This window comes from Tursiops truncatus, chromosome 8 (assembly GCF_011762595.2).
Source record: "Tursiops truncatus isolate mTurTru1 chromosome 8, mTurTru1.mat.Y, whole genome shotgun sequence".
NCBI classification, from domain to species: domain Eukaryota; kingdom Metazoa; phylum Chordata; class Mammalia; order Artiodactyla; family Delphinidae; genus Tursiops; species Tursiops truncatus.
Window position 1 is genome coordinate 22,707,119 of NC_047041.1, and position 20,432 is coordinate 22,727,550.

The 20,432-nt window shown below is 38.8% G+C and overlaps 1 long non-coding RNA gene across 2 annotated transcripts in view; it reads right to left on the reverse strand.

Moving 5' to 3' along the window:
• Nucleotides 1-6,261: 6,261 nt before the first annotated feature.
• The window catches only part of LOC141279320 (uncharacterized), a 28,901-nt gene continuing 14,730 nt past the window's right edge, over nucleotides 6,262-20,432 (reverse strand). For both annotated transcript variants that reach the window (XR_012333337.1, XR_012333338.1), the window contains one exon: nucleotides 6,262-6,589. This is a non-coding gene — a long non-coding RNA (uncharacterized lncRNA). The remainder of the gene's footprint in view (nucleotides 6,590-20,432) is intronic.

Sequence of the window (20,432 nt, forward strand, 5' to 3'; positions counted from 1 at the left end):
TGCTGGCAGGAAAGAAGGTAGAGCTGTTGCTGACCCAGGTCCTTGGACTCTTTAATCAGTAGAAATTGATAAGAGGCCAGACGAGGAATTCAGGCAAGGCTTTATTGGCACTTGTGCCGCACAGAGTGAAAACATGTAACAGGTTCCCTTACTCGCTTCCTGAGGGGGGTGAGCAGGTGTCTTACATGGATGAGGGTAGGAGCAGACCCATGTGTCCAGCCAGAGGGGAGGCTGAGGTGGTCAGTCCACCCCCTTGGTGGTGCCGTGTGCAGGGATCATGTGCAGTACCCTGCTTTTGCTCCCGACACCTCAGAAGCGGCAGTTGGGTTTTGGTCTTTTGTATCTTGTCATTAATTTGCCCCAACTGTGCATGCACGCAGTTATTTTTAGTCCCATATAGTTTCTTTGTATTCTGTTGCTCAGAGATGTTTGTCCAGGTTCAAGCAGTACAGCAAAGGGTCCCAGGTCCCAGGTCTCAGCCTGTCTCAGAGCTGCCAGGGCCTAATTCTAGACCGTATGAGTGCTGGACGCCTTTGTCTGGGGAATCTTTACTGGACAAGCCCCATCTGTTGGATCTGAAATGAAAGTGCGCTGGGGACCAGGAAAGATCCAGGCTTGGAAGAAATACCTCTTCATTGTTATTCAAGATTATTATAATAATAATAACTAAAAATGAAGTGTTTTGCTATGTGCCAGTTAAAAATTTAACTCTTTAACAAGCACTACCTCATTTATGCCTCACAACAATCCCATGAAGTAAGTACTATTTCCATCATCATTTTAAAGAATAACTCTTGGAAAATGGGAGTAAGTTTTCCAAAGTGATATAAATAGGGACAGAGGCAAGAATTGAAACCTTGTCTGTCTGACTCCAAAGCCTAAGCTCTTATCCACTGGGCAACCCTACCCTTATTCTCCTGTCACCCACCATATCTCCCCTAGGCTGTCCTTTCTCTACACTGCAGTCAGCTTTTATCCTAATTCTCCACTCCAATCATATTATTCCTTTGCATAGGACATTCTGATGGCCCCACTTCCTCGCAAGATCCTGATCCTGGCCTCCAGGGCATTCCGATTTGCCTCTCCAAAGTCATCTGATGGACACTGGGTTCTAAGCAAACCACACTGCTGCTCCTGATCATAACGCATAATTCCCTGCCTCTCTGCCCTTGTCCCACAGCCCTCTCAGCCTGGACTCTGCTCCATCATCTCCCCTAGTTAAACCACTACCACCACAATGTTCTCCTTACTCTGTACCAACTGTTGTAACCAGCCTTTTACACTGTGAGGTAGCTACTATTATTATTCAAGCTCATCAATGCCAGGTTCAAGGCCTCACAGCTAGTGAGTAGATTGGGGAGGATTTGAAGCCAGTTGGCTGATGCCAGGGTCTGAGTTCCCAGCCACTACGCTATGCAGGTGAATGATGTCGTGCCAAAGCTTTGGAGACTCACGTGTGTGCAAAGCACTTTGCTCAGCTTTCCTGATCCCCTAGTGAGAATCAGCCATCAGCTCCTGCTTCCCGCAGGGGACCACAATGTGTGCCTCTGTTACAAAAATTACTCCACTCTGTTTCACTTTAGCCATGTGTCTCGCCTACAAAATGTGCTCTGTTTGAGGCCATGCCATTCATTTTGTGTCCTTCATGAACGTAGTGCCATATCTGAAGCTCAGCAGGCACTTACTTGATGTGTAATGAATTCATTCAATGGCTGTTTATTGAACTCCTGCAGAAGTTATCTCACTCCTGCCTGTAAACTCCCTTAGGCAATTGTTCTTATCCTTTCTTGATTCATACCCCCCTTGGACAAGCTGATGAAAGTCATGCATCTTTACAACAGAAAAATGCAACAACCAGTAAAATTTTACATCCTTCTTGTTGGCTCATGGATTCTGGATTCAGAGTCTAATTGATTTGAATTCAATTATCGGTGAATTGAATTGTTCTTTCCTTTTTTCAAGTTATAGAAATCCAACTTAAGCCAGCTTAGACAGAGAGAGGTTTTTTTTAGCCTAGGGAGTCCAAGAAATGGTTACATTAAAAAAAATACATAGATGTGTGAGCTTGGCTTGTGGAACAAATGGAACAAGAGATTCTAACATTTTCAGGATATGCTTCTATCTGAAGATCAGTACTAATCTCTCAAACTCACTTCCTCCACAAATTGGAGAATAAGCTTGCTGATAGGTCCTGTGCCTCACACCCCACCAGAGAGGAGTTACCCCTTCTCCCTCTTAGTAATACTTAAAAAAAAAAAACCCAAGGAAATATTCTGATTGGCCAATTTAAGTGACATGTCAGCTCCCAGACATGGGAGTCAATTGGAGAAAGAAAAGCTCCACCAAAGGAATGATATTCTGAGAAGAGGTGAAGAGCAGAGCATCACCACCACTTTTTTCACCATCAACTCCTGGGCACCTGCCCCTGCCATCTCTCCCTGGAAGCTCTCTAAGCCCCCATTCTTCTGTGCCCTCCCACCTTCATTCCAGCATCATCAAAACTTGCCACAAAGAGCAAGGACCCAGCTCTTTGCTTTCTAAGAGAACAGCTAACAGTGAATAGATCTGGGCTAGACTATGAAGGAGAAAAACAAAACAAAACAATTACCTGGCTCCCCCTCCTGCTTCAATAAGCTATTTTATCAGTGGCCATTTATAATAATCACCTTAACCTACAGTAGTTCTAACATGGACTTTTGCTTAATTTTACGCATCACAGATTTAAACAACACTGACTTTTAGAGCTGGGAGAGTCCCTTGAGATCATCTTGCCCAATACCTCATTTTACAGATGAGGAAACTGAGGATTAGAGAGTCACTTATTTAGGTCACACAGCAAACTGGTATTAGGCCCTAAGCCAGAGTGTATGGACGCTAATTCCCAGTCTAGTTGTCTTCTTCCTTCATTGTAATGCAGTGAAGAAAATGTTTGGTTTGTCATAGGCCCAGTGAGGCTCACTAATCACTGTGCCTGTGTGTTTCCTTACTGGAACAAGTCATGACTTCAGTATTCCAGAAAACATATAGAATTAGTTGGCTATATGGGAGGCTTGTGCTGGAGGTGTTGTGAATATGGGCTTGGGAGCCAGGCTGGTTATGTTCATTCTAAGCCTTACCACCTACATGCTTGGACAGGTGAGTTAATAGTTTTGTGCCTCAGCGTCCTCATCTGTAAAATGGATCCTCCTCCAGCTCTTCTAAAGCAACAGCCCCATTTAGCATTTGTTGTTCTTTTGGTTCATGTTCCTCTGGGTACAAGCAGGCCAAATAGATGCCCAAGAGTTGTATCTACCACATTAGGTTTTAGAAGAATAGATTAATTCATGAAAATCACTTAGAATATGGTCTGATGAACTGTAAGCATTCCATGAGTGTAACATCTGTAATTAAAATGAAGTTGTCAGGAAAAAGGGAGTATTTTAAAGGCAAAGGCCATAAAACAGAATTTCCTGTAGGTCAAGTAATTCAAACCCTTAATTAGCCTCAATTTCCTTTCTGTCGCACCTTCTTATGAAAACAAAGCAAAGAAAACTCTTACCAGGAATTTCATTAAAAATAATAAAGCGAACAATCCAATATAAATAAACCTAAAATATTCCTATATTTAGCCCAATGTGCTAAGGAGGTTATCTGGATCATCTGTCCTTTGCGATCAAAACTGACATTCAGAGTAATGATTTGTGTCCTCAAAGACAAAATAATTATAATTGCTATCATTTGAGGACTGCTTACCAAACAACAGGCATCATGCTGAGTACTTAACATACCTTATACACCATGCAGACACAGGCGTGCATGCACACACACGCACAAACCCCCCCCCACACACACACACTCATTCATTTAATCATCTTAACAACTTTAGGGGCATGGATTTATTCTTATTTTACAGTTAAAAGTACATTTTATGCTTAATGAAGTTGAAGCTTGGAGAAGAGAAGTGAATTTCCAAGTGTACAATTGGTAAGTGGAGCTTGGAGTTGAACACAGAGCTTTCTGAATCCACAGCCAGCACTCTCAACAGCTCTGTTTACAGTCTTAATACTCCAGTTACCAAACAAAGAGAATATGGCGATTTATTTTCCATTTTCAGCCAGACAACAACAAAGGTTTCTGCTTGGCTCTTAACTGACTAGAAACTGAAGCAAATTCAAGAACTTCATCCTCCTCTAAGAATCCGCTTACAGAGCTTCTATTTCCCAGTGGTTTTTTGTTTGTTTGTTTTTGCGGTACGCGGGCCTCTCACTGTTGTGGCCTCTCCCGTTGCGGAGCACAGGCTCCGGACGCGCAGGCTCAGTGGCCATGGCTCACGGGCCCAGCCGCTCCGCGGCATGTGGGATCTTCCTGGACCGGGGCACGAACCCGCGTCCCCTGCATCGGCAGGAGGACTCTCAATCACTGCGCCACCAGGGAAGCCCCTTCCCGGTGTTTTTAATTATTCTTCATCCTACCATTAGCAAGGAAAGCCAAGAATTGACTGGAGACCGTGGACTTTGACTCCATATGCACAAGGACTGTGTTTTATTCATTTGTTTCCTCGAAGGAACCAGGTCAATGACTTATTAGTTTTAACGGAGAATAAATATTTATTGAACAAACAAATGAGTAAACAAATATGCATATCAGCCTTTCCATCATGGAGCTATGTTTGAAAGAGGAAAAATGTTCTGTCCAGAAAAACAGATTGTTTAATGAAAGAAGTACTAACTCAAGTGCTTACTAGCTGTGTCATCTTAAGCAAGTTACATAAACTCTCTGACTTTGGTTTTCTCATTTGGAAACGGAGGGACTGCTTATCATTTCATTTACAGTGTAGGGAGAATTAAATGTGCTAAAAAATTCTAAAATGTCTGTTACACAGTGGCCACTCAAAAATACATTTTGTTTACCCTCATTCCTTATTTTTTTATTTCCATCATAAGCCTATTATTTTCTTACACTTATACCATTGATAAATAGAACCTGTCATTTGCAAAATCCTTTGCAATTTACAAAGAATATCATGTTATCTTTTTTGAACATCACAATAGCCTTGAAAGATAAGAAGGATAGAATAAACTCATTTTATCTCAAGTTACAGAGGACAAAACCTATTCTGTTCTCATTTATACAGTGAGTAAATCATAATACCAAGACTCATATCTAGATTCACTGACATGAATTCTGAGCTTTCCTCAGTTCTCCAAATTGCTTCTGGAGAGAGTGAGAAAAACCAAAGCTTAAATCTTTCAATTAACTATTATATATGTTCTAAATGTAGAATTCCATACTACTACAATAATCATAAAGTCATATGTATTCTTCAGGTTTAACCTTATAATACCCTTCCTTGTAGAAATACCTTCAATTGGTTCTATTAAAAGCCAAAATTCAGCCAAGTAAATTTGAAAATCTAATTGCTTTATTCAACTATTCATGAATAGGGCAGCATCCTATCTAGCAACTAGAACAGTGATCAGAGGAGTTGTACAAAATGGAAGGCTTTTATAGGAAAAATGGTGGGGCAAGGGAGCTACTAGAAAAACAAAAGAAATTATTCTTTTTCGACCAGGACATCTTTTGTGAAGGGAGGGAAGAGCAAGGGTTTTCTCATACTGATGCTTCTTCTTCCTCTTGGGGATGGAGAGGGTCCCTGTGACAGACTACCTTACTGATGCTTGACCAGAAAATTCCAGACTGGTAGATTAAGATTAAATTTCTGTGAGAGGTTGAAACTGCAGTTAGATCAGGTATTAAATCTAGGTTTGGTATCATGGGCTTCTAGCATGAGTGATGCCACTAGGGGACTGTGATTTTCTTTTCAGCAGTTCAGATAACCAATTATAGCAATTTTTCACCAGGTGTCACTCCAATGTTAATACCTGATAAGAACAGATTATCACGTGTCCTTAACATAGCCATGAGTAAAATTCAGAGCTCAACTCTAGGTAAAGCCAGCTATTGTTCTGTGGAGCAAACTGGATATAGGTAGGTAGATAGGATAGATTTTTTTTTTTAATAAACTCTGGTTTTTACACAATGGTCAAGAGAATTTCACTTTTCTTTCTGACTTTTGAAAGTGTAAGAACAAATGGGAAAAATTAATAATAAGATAAAGTTTATTTTGAACTAAAAGGTTATTCCATTTTTATATGCTTTGCTGAAGAGCAAAATGCTTTTTTACAGTTATTAAATTATTCACCACTCCACATCATTCTAGGGTGCCATTGTACAGAATAGATTTCTCTGTACAGAAGGAAAAATAAGTCAACTCTGAGTCACTTCAGGAAACTAACATTTTTAATAACAGCATATTACCAGTATTTGACATCTATTAAACATCAAGAGATGCTCCAGAGTGTCTATTATTTAGTGAGTATTTCAAAGAACAGTGAGTTATGCTAATCCCAGCTTAAAGATAACTCAGGATATAAATTTGACTGAAAAGGACACAAACCGGAAAAGAAGGAAGAGGATTTATAGACAGAGATAGAAATAATGTCAACAACTCCTTGTCTCTGGTGTCCAGTGTGCTGAAACTTCACACTCATGGAATGAGTGCTTCTGTCAGGAAGAATTTCCTCTACCCTTGTAGGTTCTCCTGGTTGGTCTAAGAATTAAATCAACATAAGACATATTAACAGAAGAAAATCAAATTTAATTTCATATATACCAAAACACCACATACATGAGAGGTTCAGAAACAGAAAGATAAAATTAGGAATATAAGCTATCCGAGCTAAGGAATGAGATAGGGGCCTGGGGCTTCCAAGGACAGGAGGGTCATTCATAGGATGATAAGAAGAGCAGATATTTGGTACTTAGATGTCTGCCCTGCCATATAGATGGGGCCACTTAGATAAAACTTATCTCCAGTAATAAGTCTGTTCAGGGGAAAATCACCAATTTAAATTATCCTAAGTAGTTAAGGGTAGGGCAACAGTTTCTCTTGAACCCACAGGGTCTCAATTGCCTTTAGCACAAAATAATCCTCATACAAAAGTGACACATTCTGGGGAGTTCTGAATTCTTATTTTTCTCTTTAACATTAACCTTAATAGAAAGTCCCCTTTTAGGATAAGAAAACTGAGGCATATGAATGGATACAAAAACAAGACCTGCAAATATGCTGCCTACAAGAGACTCAATTCAGATCTAAAAACACACACAGATTGAAAGTGAGGGAATGGAAAAAGGTATTCCATGAGACTGCTACAAACAACTATATGTCAATAAAATGCACAACCTAGAAGAAATGAACAAATTCCTAGAAATGTACAACCTCCCAAGATTGAACCAGGAAGAAATAGCAAATATGAAGAGACCAATTACCAGGAAAGAAATTGAATCAATAATTTTTTTAAAACTCCCAATAAACAAAAGTCCATTACCAGATGGCTTCACAGGTGAATTCTACCAAATATTTATAGAAGAGTTAACACCTATTCTTCCAAAATATTCCAAAATATTGCAGAGGAAAAATGTTCCTGAACTCATTCTGCAAGGCCAGCATCACCCTGACAACAAAACCAGGCAGTGATACCATGAAAAAAGGAAAATTACAGGCCAATATCACTGATGAGCATAGATGTAAAAATCCCCATAAAATATCAGCAAAGAGAATCCAGTAATGCATAAAAAAGACCATACACCATGATCAAGTGTGATTTATCCCAGGGATGCAAGGATTTTTCAATATCCATAAATCAATCAATATGATAAACCACATTAACAAACTGAAGAATAAAAACCATAAGTTCTTCTCAATAAAGGCAAAAAAAGCTTTTGACAAAATTCATCATCCATTCATGATAAAAACTCTCCAAAAAGTGAGAATAGGGGGAACATAACTCAACATAATAAAGGTCATATATGACAAACCCACAACTAACATCATACTCAATAATGAAAAGCTGAAAGCATTTCCTCTAGATCAGGAACAAGACAAGGATTCCCACTCTCACCACTTTCATTCAACATCGTATTGGAAGTCCTAGCTACAGCAATCAGACATGAAAAGGAAACAAAAGGAATACAAATTGGAAAGGAAGAAGTAAAACTGTCACTGTTTGCAAATGACATGATATTGTATGTAGAAAATCCTAAAGACACCACCAGAAAACTACTAGAGCTCATCAATTAATTCACTAAATTTGAGGATATAAAATTAATATACAATAATTTGTTGCATTTCTATACACTAACAATGAACTATCAGAAAGACAAATTAAGGAAACAATTCCATTTACTATTACATCAAAAAGAATAAAATACTTAGGAATATACCTGACCAAGGAGGTGAAAGACTTATATGCTGAGAACTATAAAACATTGATAAAGGAAATTGAAGAAGATTTAAGAAGAGATGGAAAGATAGCCCCATGCTCTTAGATTGGAAGAATTAATATTGTTAAATTTGCCATACTACCCAAAGCAATCTAGAGATTTAATATGATTCCTATCAAACTACCCGTAACATTTATCACAGAACTAGAACAAATAAGCCTAAAATGTATATGGAACCATAAAACAACCAGAATTGCCAAAGCAATCCTGAGGAAAAAGAACTAAGCTGGAGGCATAACACTCCCATACTTCAGACAATACTACAAAACTACAGTAATCAAGAGTGTGGTATTGGCACAAAAACCGACATATGGAGAGGATAAATGAAACAGAATAGAGAGCCCAGAAATAAACCCACACACCTATGGTCAATTAATCTTTGACAAAGGAGGCAAGAATATACAATGGAGAGAAGACAGTCTCTTCAGCAAGTGGTATTAGGCAAGCTGGACAGCCACATGTAAATCAATGAAGTTAGAACACTCCCTCACACTGTACACAAAAATAAATTCAAAATGGCTTAAAGACTTAAATATAAGACATGACCCCATAAAACTCCTAGAAGAGAATATAGGCAAAACATTCTATGACATAAATCATATATCAATGTTTTCTTAGGTCAGTCTCCCAAGGCAAAAGACAGAAAAGCAAAAATAAACACATAGGACCTAATCAAACTTACAAGCTTTTGCACAGCAAAGGAAACCCTAAATAAAACAAAAAGATAACTTAAAAAACTGAGAGGAAATATTTGCAAATGATGCAACCAGCAGGGACTTAATTTCCAAAATATACAAACATCATATAACTCAATAATAAAAAAAACAAACAACCCAATCAAAAAATAGGCAGAAGACCTAAATAGGCATTTCTCCAAAGAAGACATACAAGTGGCCAATAAGCACATGAAAAGATGCTCAACATTGCTAATTATTAGAGAAATGCAAATCAAAACTACAGAGAGGTATCACCTCACACCAGTCAGAATGGCCATCATCAAAAATTCTACCAATAATAAATGCTGGAGAGGGTGTGGAGAAAAGGGAACCCTCCACACTGTTGGTGGGAATGTAAATTGGTGCAGCCACTATGGAGAACAGTATGGAGGTTCCTTAAAAAACTAAAAGTACAGTTACCATATGATCCATCAATCCCATCCCTGGGTATACATCCAGAGAAAAGTCTAGTTCAAAAAGATACATGAAACCCAATATTCACAGCAGCACTATTTACAATAGCAAGACACAGAAGCAACCTAAATGTCCACCCAAAATGAATAGATACAGAAGATGTGGCATATATATATACAATGGAATACTATTCAGCCACAAAAAAGAATGAAACAATGCCATTTGCAGCAACATGGATGGACCTAGAGATTATCATACTAAGTGAAGGAAGTCAGATAGAAAAAGACAAAGAGACAGAGAAAGACAAGTCTGTATATAAAATAAACAAGGTCTTATTATATAGCACAGGCAACTATATTCAATACCTCCTAATAAACTATAGTAGAAAAGAAAAAAAAAGAAAGAAAATTGATGCACAGAGTGACTAAGGATCTGACTCTTATTCACACGGCTCAGGGCTGGTGCCAGTTGGCTGAAGGCACAGCTCACAGGGAAAGTTAATCCCCAAGGCAATTCTAACTCCCCCATCTTCATCTTACCCCTTCTGGTACCTCACACCCCAGCCCCAGCCCCAGCCCCAGAGGTAATTCATCTGGCAAAAGTCCTGTCACTACTCTTCCAAACCAGATTTTCTTATCCCCTTGAAAAGTACAGGGCATCCTCAACCTCCCCCTGATCTATTCAGCTCAAAACAATTGTTAAATGGCTCTGAATATTCAGGCATGGGCAAATAGAAATAAAAGCTGAGAGGCAATTTGTCATTAATTTTGCCTCTGGTTCCTGGTGTGAGTAGAGTTACATCAATTTTGTATATCAGAAAGGTTATTTTTCAAATAAACCGAGTCAGATTTCCCTCACATGTATCTCTGTGGGCCATGGAATCCTGCAGCTGTTAAGGCATAAAGGCATTGCTCAGTGCTGAGAGCTCACCCTAAAATGATTAAAGCAGACTGCAAAATTATCTGCCAAATCTGATGAGTAGGAAAATGAAGGCTAATGGAAGAAGTGTACAAAGTCATATTTCCAGACAAATCACACCAGATCTCACTCATTAGGGGATGAATCTACAAAGTGTGCACTATAGTCAACCACCAGCTGAGATTTATATCAGCCTAATTTAGTCTTGAACCCAGCTCATAGTAATAATGCAGTTAATAGAAAAGATAATGCTATGTGTACAGTATAAGATGCCTGAATTTTAAGTAGAATAGTCACCTATTCTACTAAAATAGTCAGTATAAGTGATGTGACGGCCGGCTTCCTCTGCCCTCAAACATAAATAAGACAGGTGACTTTATACCTGAAATGCTATGATTTGAGACCTATTTCTATTGTTTAGGCATTGTTCCTATAAACAACATTCTCTTTTAAAATGCAAGAGCTCCTGCAGGTGGAAAGCAGGAAGTCAGTAAAATACTAGTGTGAATCATTATAGGAAATGTTTTTGTTTGTTGTTAGAGGACCTTAAGCACCCTATGAAGCACTGGACACCCTGGAGAGTAGAGGACCTGAAAGAAGTGAGGGAGAGGAAGACAAAAATGGGGTAATTTTTCACGTGGCTGTTTATCACATCAGAGGACACCCATTTTCTAACTCCTGGACAGAGTCCTAAAGATGAGGTTAACAATATATAATGTTTACTCATATACAAATTACACTTGCTAAAAGTGTCAAGAAACATAGCTGCACTTTTGTGGCATAAGAAATATATACCTTTTTTCCATATAGATGGCGATGATTTTATGACATTCCTCTTCTTTGTAAACATATTGTCATTTGGGGGCTTCTATAAAACAGTTTCAATCTGATTTGTATAATTCCACTTAAAAGCATTAGAGGAAACATCTGATACTGTCTCACAGGCCTCTCTGGAACCATCTGTTTCTCTTTGTTCTTGTTCTTTGGGCTTTTGTTGCTCCTGCTTCAGTGCCTGCAGTTTGTAGCTAAGTAAACAAAACTGCTGTCACTCCTGTCCTCACTACTCAGACTTCCACACCTCAAATGCTGCTGCAACAGTGTGCAAGCAGCTCACCAACTGCTTGCACAACTTCAGAGATGGCTCCCTGCATGGTGCCAAGGCAGCCTGTGAGAGGGCAGCCCAGGCTGAGCCACGGTCGAGGGATCTGTATCAGCCTCTTAGTTATCAGAGTTTATCAGATGGAAGAGATCAAATTGTTCAGCTGCCTTTTTCATTTTGAATGCTGAGCATCTGGTGTTTGATTGTGTATTGCCATGTAAGAACACAATAATCCTCAAACATTTTGATCACAAATAAATTGGTGGGTGAGGAAAAATGTGTTCCTGCTGGTTAATGTCTCCTTAGCTTTGATAAAAGGTACAGAAGACATTACACAGAACCACAAATTGCCAAGGAAAGCAGTGGATCATAGACTTTTTGGAGTTTGAAGAAGCCTGCAAGATAATCTAATTCAATTCCCAGTCTAATTTACCTCTTTCAAATTGCAAGTGAAAAAGCTGATTCCCAGAGGGGAAGTGATCACCTCCTTAGGTAATGGTAAGTAGTAGCATCAGCATCAGAATCAAAAGTCTGCTCCAACTGATAACTGGAAGACCAGGGTGGTCTTGCCTCTGGCTGATCCTGTGGACAAAAGAGCTTTCAACTCCCCCACAGGCCAGTGTGAACTTAAGGGACAGGGCAGAATAAAGAGAAACCAGGATTGATTGTGACTGAGGGCACCAATAGTTTCCTGACTCCAACATTCCTGGGGATTGTGAAATGGCATTGCTTATAGGTGTCAACTCTTACTCTTCATTAATTGTTTAAATCGGCATGACTGGTCTGAAATAATAAGAAACAAAATGAGATGTGAATTTGAAAACTATTCAAACAGGAGAAACAATACTAATTAAAACTTTAAAGTGGGGAGGTTTAAGAAGTATGGTTTAGACTCTGAGTTGTTGACAAATAACTATTTTTTTCCCTAGAGACCCAGTGCTAATTAACTAGGGGCAGCATTCCCTAGTATAATAGTGGTGGAGCTGAAGGCTGTTCTGTTGAGAATCTTTTCCCCAACCAAGGAACTCTCAACCTCTGAGCACTTGAGATCCTCCTCCTAAACCTCCATGTCCCACATTTGATGTGGTTAGACTGGATATCCACTAATTCATGAGTAGTTAACTTTCACAAATTAAATATCTGAGGGAAATGAATGGAGGAGAAATAAGATATGGTGATGTTGTATATATGAGGAGATTAGGAGAAAGAAAAAAAGTTACACATTAATCACATCAATAATGTGCTCCCCCAGTGTAAAAAAGTGTAGCCACTATGGAAAACAGTGTGATAGTTCCTCAAAAATTATAAATAGATTTACCATATGATCCAGAACTTCTGGCTATGTAATCAAAAAAAATTGAAAGTAAGGACTCCAGGAGATATTTGTCTACCCATGTTTATAGTATCATTAATCACAATAGCCAAAAGGTGAAAGCAACCCAAGCATCCTTTGACAGATGAATGAATGAACAAAATGTGTATACACAAAATGGAATGTTATTCAGCCTTAAAAAGGAATGAAATTCTGACACATGCTACAACATGTATGAACCTTGAAAACATTATGCTAAGTGAAATAAGCCAGGCACAAAAGGACAAATATTTGTATGATTCCACTTGTATGCAGTACCTAGAGTAGCCAAATTCATAAAGACAGAAAGTAAAATCATGATTTCCAGGGTCTGAGGTTGGGAGGAAATGGGAAATTATTGTTTGATGGGTACAGAGCAATTTAGGAAGATGAAACAAGTTCTGAAGATGGGTGGTGGTGATGGTTATACCACAATGTGGATGGAATTAATTCCACTGAACTGTACACTTAAAACTGTTTAAAATGATAACTTTTATGTTATGTATATTCTACCACAATAAAAAAAATTGTGTTTCTTCTTCCATACTGTAGAGTTATCATTGGGGAACAGGTATCCAGCCAGTAATGACATTCCCAGATCCCCTTGCATCCTGGTGGGCCTTATGAATAGCTCTCACCAGTGGAATGTGTGTAGGAATAACATATATTGCTTTTGCATCAAGGCAGCTAAGAAGCAAATGTGCCTTCTCCAGCCTCTCTTTCACCATTTGCCAGATATAGCAAGAGAGTAAGAGAGAGCTGAGACCCTAAAGGAAAAAGGAGCCACAAGGTGGGTCCTGAATCACCATGTGGTAGAGAATTGCATAAGACTTAGGAGAGTGAGAAATACAATTTTATTGTAAGTTACTGTAATTTTGGAGTTTATTGTTACAGTGACTAGCATTTTCCTAAACAATACATCAAAGAATTCAGTCCCTTTCCTTTCTAACCTAGGAAAATGAAAGGTAAACCCTAAGATTGAGCACCACTAATAAAGAAAGGTCAAGAAACACTGCTATGAGAGGACAAAATTAGCTTGAGATCACTGGAAATCAATAGACACAGGATGGACATGGAGGTTGGATTTTGAACCAAGGGGTGGTCTGATCCATTTGTGATATAAGAGGACTTTTGCAATAAAGATGGGACCAAAATAAAAATTAATGTGACTTCGGGAAATGCTAAGAATTAGCTTCTGAATTACAAGAAAGAAGGTGATGGTAACGCCACCAAAGAGGTCAGTCCCTAAAAATGAATTGTATAATCATTAAAGCTACCATAAAAACAACCCCTAAATGTCCTTTCCAACTCTACTCTTATGACTGTGATTCTCACTTAGTTATACAGAGTTTTAGCTTATTTATAAGATGTTGCTGACTCAGATAAACTGCCTCAAGTTAGACCACAGGGAATTTTGGAACACAAAAGAATTGGTGAACACTAAATTTCACATAATTATAAGTGAAAGTATATGCTGCAATTCTTCTCACAGAATATTATAGTCAACTCTGGAACTAGGAAGCAAGGCCTCTATGTTTATTGACCCCAAAGCTTCTGCTAATGGGTGTCAGAGTTATTCATTTATTTGTGAGTCACATATAGTAAGTCTCTTTATTCTGGAAGAGCTTATATTTGTAGCTTAAAATAACAAATAGAGCACCCATGTGAATCAGAATCAGAGAAAAGAATGCTTGAATTAAAAAAAAGAAAACAAAGCATGACTGGGTGCTGTGATGCCCCCAAGAAGTTTCCAGTGCTGTCTTTCCCAGTGCCTGTCTCCAGTGGTCCTTATAGAGAAAGTTAACAAAGCAAAAAACAAACAAACAAAAAAACAGTCTAATTCAAGACAGTAAACCAGCCGGAGCTTCGAAAGATGGAAGTTATGATGATTCTTCCAGGATTCCTTACCCCAGAACATAATGCAGGGAGAGGTAGTTCAGAGATAAAGGAGCCCATAGCATCAGAGATTCCTTTTTTCATTGATACAGTGGAATAGGAATAAGCAGAGACCCAGTGCAAAACTGGGTTTTGATCCCATATCAGACACAGAATTGTACACTCCTTTTTAGCAATGCTCTAGATGTGAAAGTACTCAATAAGGTTGCAGGTATCCAGGTAGGTCACAGCTGAGGTCAGTTATGTCCACATGTGCTGTTGGAGACACTCCACTGATGCACATCCTTGAAATCCAATTTGGCTGGAACACAGGAACCTCACTGGTAAAAACAACTCAAGCCCTGACATTAATAAAGGCTTAGGCACATATACACAAGTTTAATGGATTTGGGGAATTATGTAAAAGAATCCAACTTCAGGAAGAAAAAAAGCACCTCAGAATGGGAAATCCCCATTTGTGAGGGAGTCAGGCAGGAGGACCCTAGTCAGCAATCACAGTGAGAGGAAGGGTGGCCATGTTTCTAGGAGCAATGTGAGCTGTTCTTGAACTTACTTTGTATTCACCCTTCTAGGGAATATCCAGGCATCCTGGGGTAGAGAGAACTGAAAGAACCCTGACCTTGGGTGACCAAATAACCACACTGGGGCATCACACACAAAAACCATCCCCACAGGACAGGAGAAGAAGATATATTTCCCTACCTGTTAGAAAGAAAGGCAGCATTTATTGTTTGTATAATTTTTTGATGAAGGCCATTGTGACTGGTGTGAGGTGATACCTCACTGTAGTTTTGATCTGCATTTCTGGTGTGGAGAAAAGGGAGCCTTCCTGCACTGTTGGTGGGAATGTAAATTGGTATGGCCACTATGGAGAACAGTATGGAGGTTCCTTAAAAAAACTAAAAATAGAGCTACCATATGATCCATCAATTGCACTCCTGGGCATATATCCAGAGAAAACCGTAACTCAAAAATATACATGCACCCCAGTGTTCATAGCAGCACTATTTACAATAGCCAAGACATAGAAGCAATGTAGATGTCCATCAAAAGATGAATGGATAAAGAAGATGTGGTACATTTATACAATGGAATATTATTCAGCCATAAAAAGAAACGAAATTGAGTTATTTGTAGATGGACCTAGAGTCTGTCATACAGAGTGAAGTAAGCCAGAAAGAAAAAAACAATTAACCTATGCTAACACACATATATGGAATCTAAAAAAAAAAAAAAAAGGTTCTGATGAACCTAGGGGAAGAACAGGAAAAAAGACGCAGACGTAGAGAATGGACCTGAGGACATGGGGAGGGAGAAGGGTAAGCAGGGATGAAGTGACAGAGTAGCATTGACATATATACACTACCAAATGTAAAATAGCTAGTGGGAAGCAGCTGCATCATATAGGGAGATCAGCTTGGTGCTTTGTGACCACCTAGAGGGGTGGGATAGGGAGGGTGGGAGGGAGATGCAAGAGGGAGGGGATATGGAGATATATGTATACATATAGCTGATTCACTTTGTTATACAGCAGAAACTAACACAACATTGTAAAGCAATTATACTCCAATAAAGACGTTAAAAAAATTAAGTTAAAAACAAAAAAAAAAAAAACAAAACAAAAAACAGCAACAACACAAAGAACATTTATACAGTTCTCACTATATTCCAGGCAATGTTCTCAGGACTTTACATTTTGCTATCTCATTTGATCTTAACCCTAGGAATGAGGTAATATTATTACTCTATTTTTCAGATGAGGAAACTGAGCCATAGGGAAGGAGATTAAACAATGTGGTCAAGGCCACATAGTTAGGAAACTATGGAGTTAGGATTCAAACCCAGATTATCTGTCAACTGTATATCTTTAACCACAATTCTATGATAACCGACTTTGTGTTCTTGTGGTTTTGTGTTGCTAGCATGTAAACATCACCTAAACTAAGATTAACAATCACCTCCATAATGGTTTTAATTAAAATTCCACAAGATTGGAAGACAAACTGGATGTCAGAGTATTTCCAGTCTCTAAGATTATTTTAGCTCATGTCATGGAGAGGCTAAGGCCCTTTATTGGAATAATGGACTCCATCTTGTGTTCCTGGCCTTTTAAGTTTCTTTGCCTTCTAGGTAATTTCTTCCTTTCCTCATAGCTCCTCAGATTTCTTTCTTTTTTTGTATTCTCTCACCTATTTTTTTTTTTGTTCTCCCTATCAACTTGTCTTCCTATTGCTATTGTGCTGTAGCACAAATTAACCTTCTTCCTACTAATAAGCAACAAATTAACTCTTTAGGAATCATTCTACTATCCTTGGGGTGTGTGTCAAATGTATCAACAACATTTAAACCTATCTGACACCAGCTTCTATGTGTGGGCTCTTTCTCCACACCAAACAATTCTTCAACACCACCTGGGTGTCCTACAATTCAACTCAGTTCTGAAGCTATCTACCTAGAGTTCACATCAGATCCCACAGGTTAAGGGCTCAGTCTCATGGGACTGCTACCTCCTACCCCCTACTTCAGATGTCAATTGAAAGTCCAGGTTGTTACCTGTGCTTCTGAATGACTGGCTATAAATCAGAAACTCCCAAGAACCCTTCTTTGGGTTTGATTAATTTTCTAGAGTGACTCACTAAACTCAGGACACCAGTTTACTTGCCAGATTATCAGTTTATTACAAAGGATATTAAAGGATATAAACCAGGTGAAGAGATACATATGGTGAGGTCCTGAACGCAGGAATTTCTGACCCTGTGGCGTGGAGTTGCAGAATTTGGGGGCCAGCATGGCAGCACATTGATGCGTTGTGGTTCACCAACCTGGAAGGTCTCACAGCCCAATCTTTTTGGGTTTTTATAGAGGCTGAATTCCATAGGCATGATTGATTAAATCATTGGCCATTGGTGCTTGAACTGAATCTCCAGCTCCTCTCTGCTCCCCAGAAGTTGGGAGTGGGGTTGAAAGTGCCAACCCTCTAGTCAGGGGGTTGGTTCCCATGGCAACCAACCCCCATCCTTAGGTAACCTAGGGGTTTTCCAAAAATCACTTCATTAACATAAAAAAAGACACTTTTTGGCTCTTATCACTTAGGAAATTCCAAGGGTTCCAAGAACTGGAAGAAGACAAAATATACATTTATTATAAATCATAATATGACACATCTATAATATTTTTGCTATAGTGTAGATATACAAACTAGTGACCTTACTAGTGGAAATTTTCTTAAAATGAAAAAAGAAGAAGGGGGTTGCATTGCCTTTAAATCCTGATCTATTACTATTTTTTTTAATTAAAAGTAATTAACCACATGAACTTGCTTGCTAGGGCTGCTATAACATAGTAGTATAGAATGGCTGGCTTAAACAAATTTATTTCCTTACAGTTCTGGAGGCTGGAAGTCTGCTCTCAAGGTGTCACCAGGATTGGTTTCTTCTGAGAACCATGAGGAAAGGATCTGTTACAGGTCCCTCTCCTTGGTTTGTAGGTGGCCATCTTCTCTCTGTGTCTTCATATCACCTTATCTCTCTGTGTCTCTGTGTCCAGATTCCCTTTTTTTATAAGGAGACCAGGCATATTGGATTAAGTCCCACCCTAATAAATTAATTTTCACTTAATTACCTCTGTCAAGACCCTGCCTCCAAATATAGTGACATTCTGAGATATTGGAGGTTAGAACTTCAAAATGTAAATTTGGGAGCAGGGGCATATTTCAGTTCATAACACCATACGAAGTAAAAATTGTCCAGTAGATTTACTTCTATCATAAAAAATTAGAGATTTTATGGGGAGATTTTTCTTTCAGTGGCATTAGCAGAGTATGTAGAAAAAATGATTGCAAGTACGGACCATGTTGTGTTTCTGGAAATTATCACAATATCACCAGTATCTTAAGGTGGATTCTTTTTTTCAATAAAAACAGTGCTATAACTGGGGATTGCATTTCTGAAAATAGTTTTGGTACTAAGTTTTTTTCCTCCATTTTCCCCATCTGGTGTAAGGTCCAGCTTTCCAACTCTTTCTTTTGTGCCTTCTGATTCTTTGGATCATAATGACATCTGAGAACTTTTTACTGGGACCTCCCTTTCCACATTTAAAAAATAGTGAAAATAGGAACATCCTTGGTAGACCAGTGGTTAAAACCACACACTCCCAGTGCATGGGGCCTGTGTTTGACTCCTGGTCAGGAAACTAGATCCCACATGCCACAACTAAAGATTCCACATACTGCAACAAAGATCCCTCCCATGTCAAAAAAGATCCCACGTGTCACAACTAAGACCCAGCACAGCCAAATAAATATTTAAAAATAAATAAATAAAATAAAATAGTGAAAATAATGACCTTCTCCAGGGGTTGTTGAGGGTTACATAATATTAACTGTGGAAAGACTCTTTCTCTTAATTGTATATAAATGGGTTTGCTCCCTATTTAAATTGTGAAATCCTAGGGAACAGGGAATGCATTCAACTCCCAATGGATAAAAGTAGGTACTAAAATAAATGTTTGTTGAGTAAACAAATCAATTCTATGATAAAAAGCATTATACTTCGTTTTAAATTCTAAAATAATCTAGTTTCAAAAAGGTATAAGATCCAAGGAGGAATATAAACCTGGGAACAGGCTAAAGGTATGACTTTGGAAGTGGAGGGTTGCAATGACAGGATTATCAGATACAGAGATGGGTCTTTCAGGAAAATGTGTTCCCAATGGATCTAAGAAAGAATCAGTAGTATGGGTTGAATAGTATCCCCCCAAATTCATATGTTGAAGTCCTAACCCCCCTTACCTCAGAATATGACTATGAAAATAAGGTTACTGAATATGGAATCAGTGAGGATGAGTCATACTGGAGCAGAGTATCCAATATGACTGGTGTCCTTATAAAAGGGGGAAATTTGGACCCAAAGGCAAGCATACTGGGAGAACGTGATGTGAACGTGCAGGTAGAGATGAAGTGATACTTCCTCAAGCCAAGGAATGTAAAGATTACCAGCAACTCACCAGAAGCTAGGAGAGCAGATTCTCCCTCACAGTCTTTAGAAGGAACTTTTAGAAGGAATCCTGCCAACACCTTGATATTGGACTTCAGACTTCCAGAACTGAGACAATAGATTGCTGTTATTTAAGCTGCCTAGTCTATGGTGCTTTTTTGTGGCAACCTAGGAAATTCAAACAATAGGACTGGCAGCAATGAGGGCCAACTGGATAGGGTACAAGTCAAGGCTCTTGCATCCTAAGAATCACTGTTTTGGGGTGAAGAATGGGACACCAATAAATCTGAAAAGAATGTGAGAATGGGAGTTTGGTAGATTGATACATGAGGCAGCTCTTGAGGACTTTAGCCCGTTAGTACAGAGGACTCAAAACTATTTAGTGGGGATAAAAACCAACTATAAACTTTTAAAATTTTTGGCAGGATCCTGCTGGGTTTTAGAGGGTTGGGGTGAGAATGGATAACAAGGTTGAATTAAGATGGTTGTTTGACCATTATGGGTGAAGAGATATATCAATGAGGATAGGTTAAATTTTATGTTATGTTGTAGCAACAAACAGCCCCAAATCTTAGTCATTTATAACAACAAAGGTTTATTTTGTGTTTGGGCCATATATCCAACATGGCTTGGGAGGAAACTCTGCTCATCAGTGTACTGGGATGACGGGTTCTACATTTTAAAAGATGCTTCTATGACCACCACAGCAGAGGGTATAA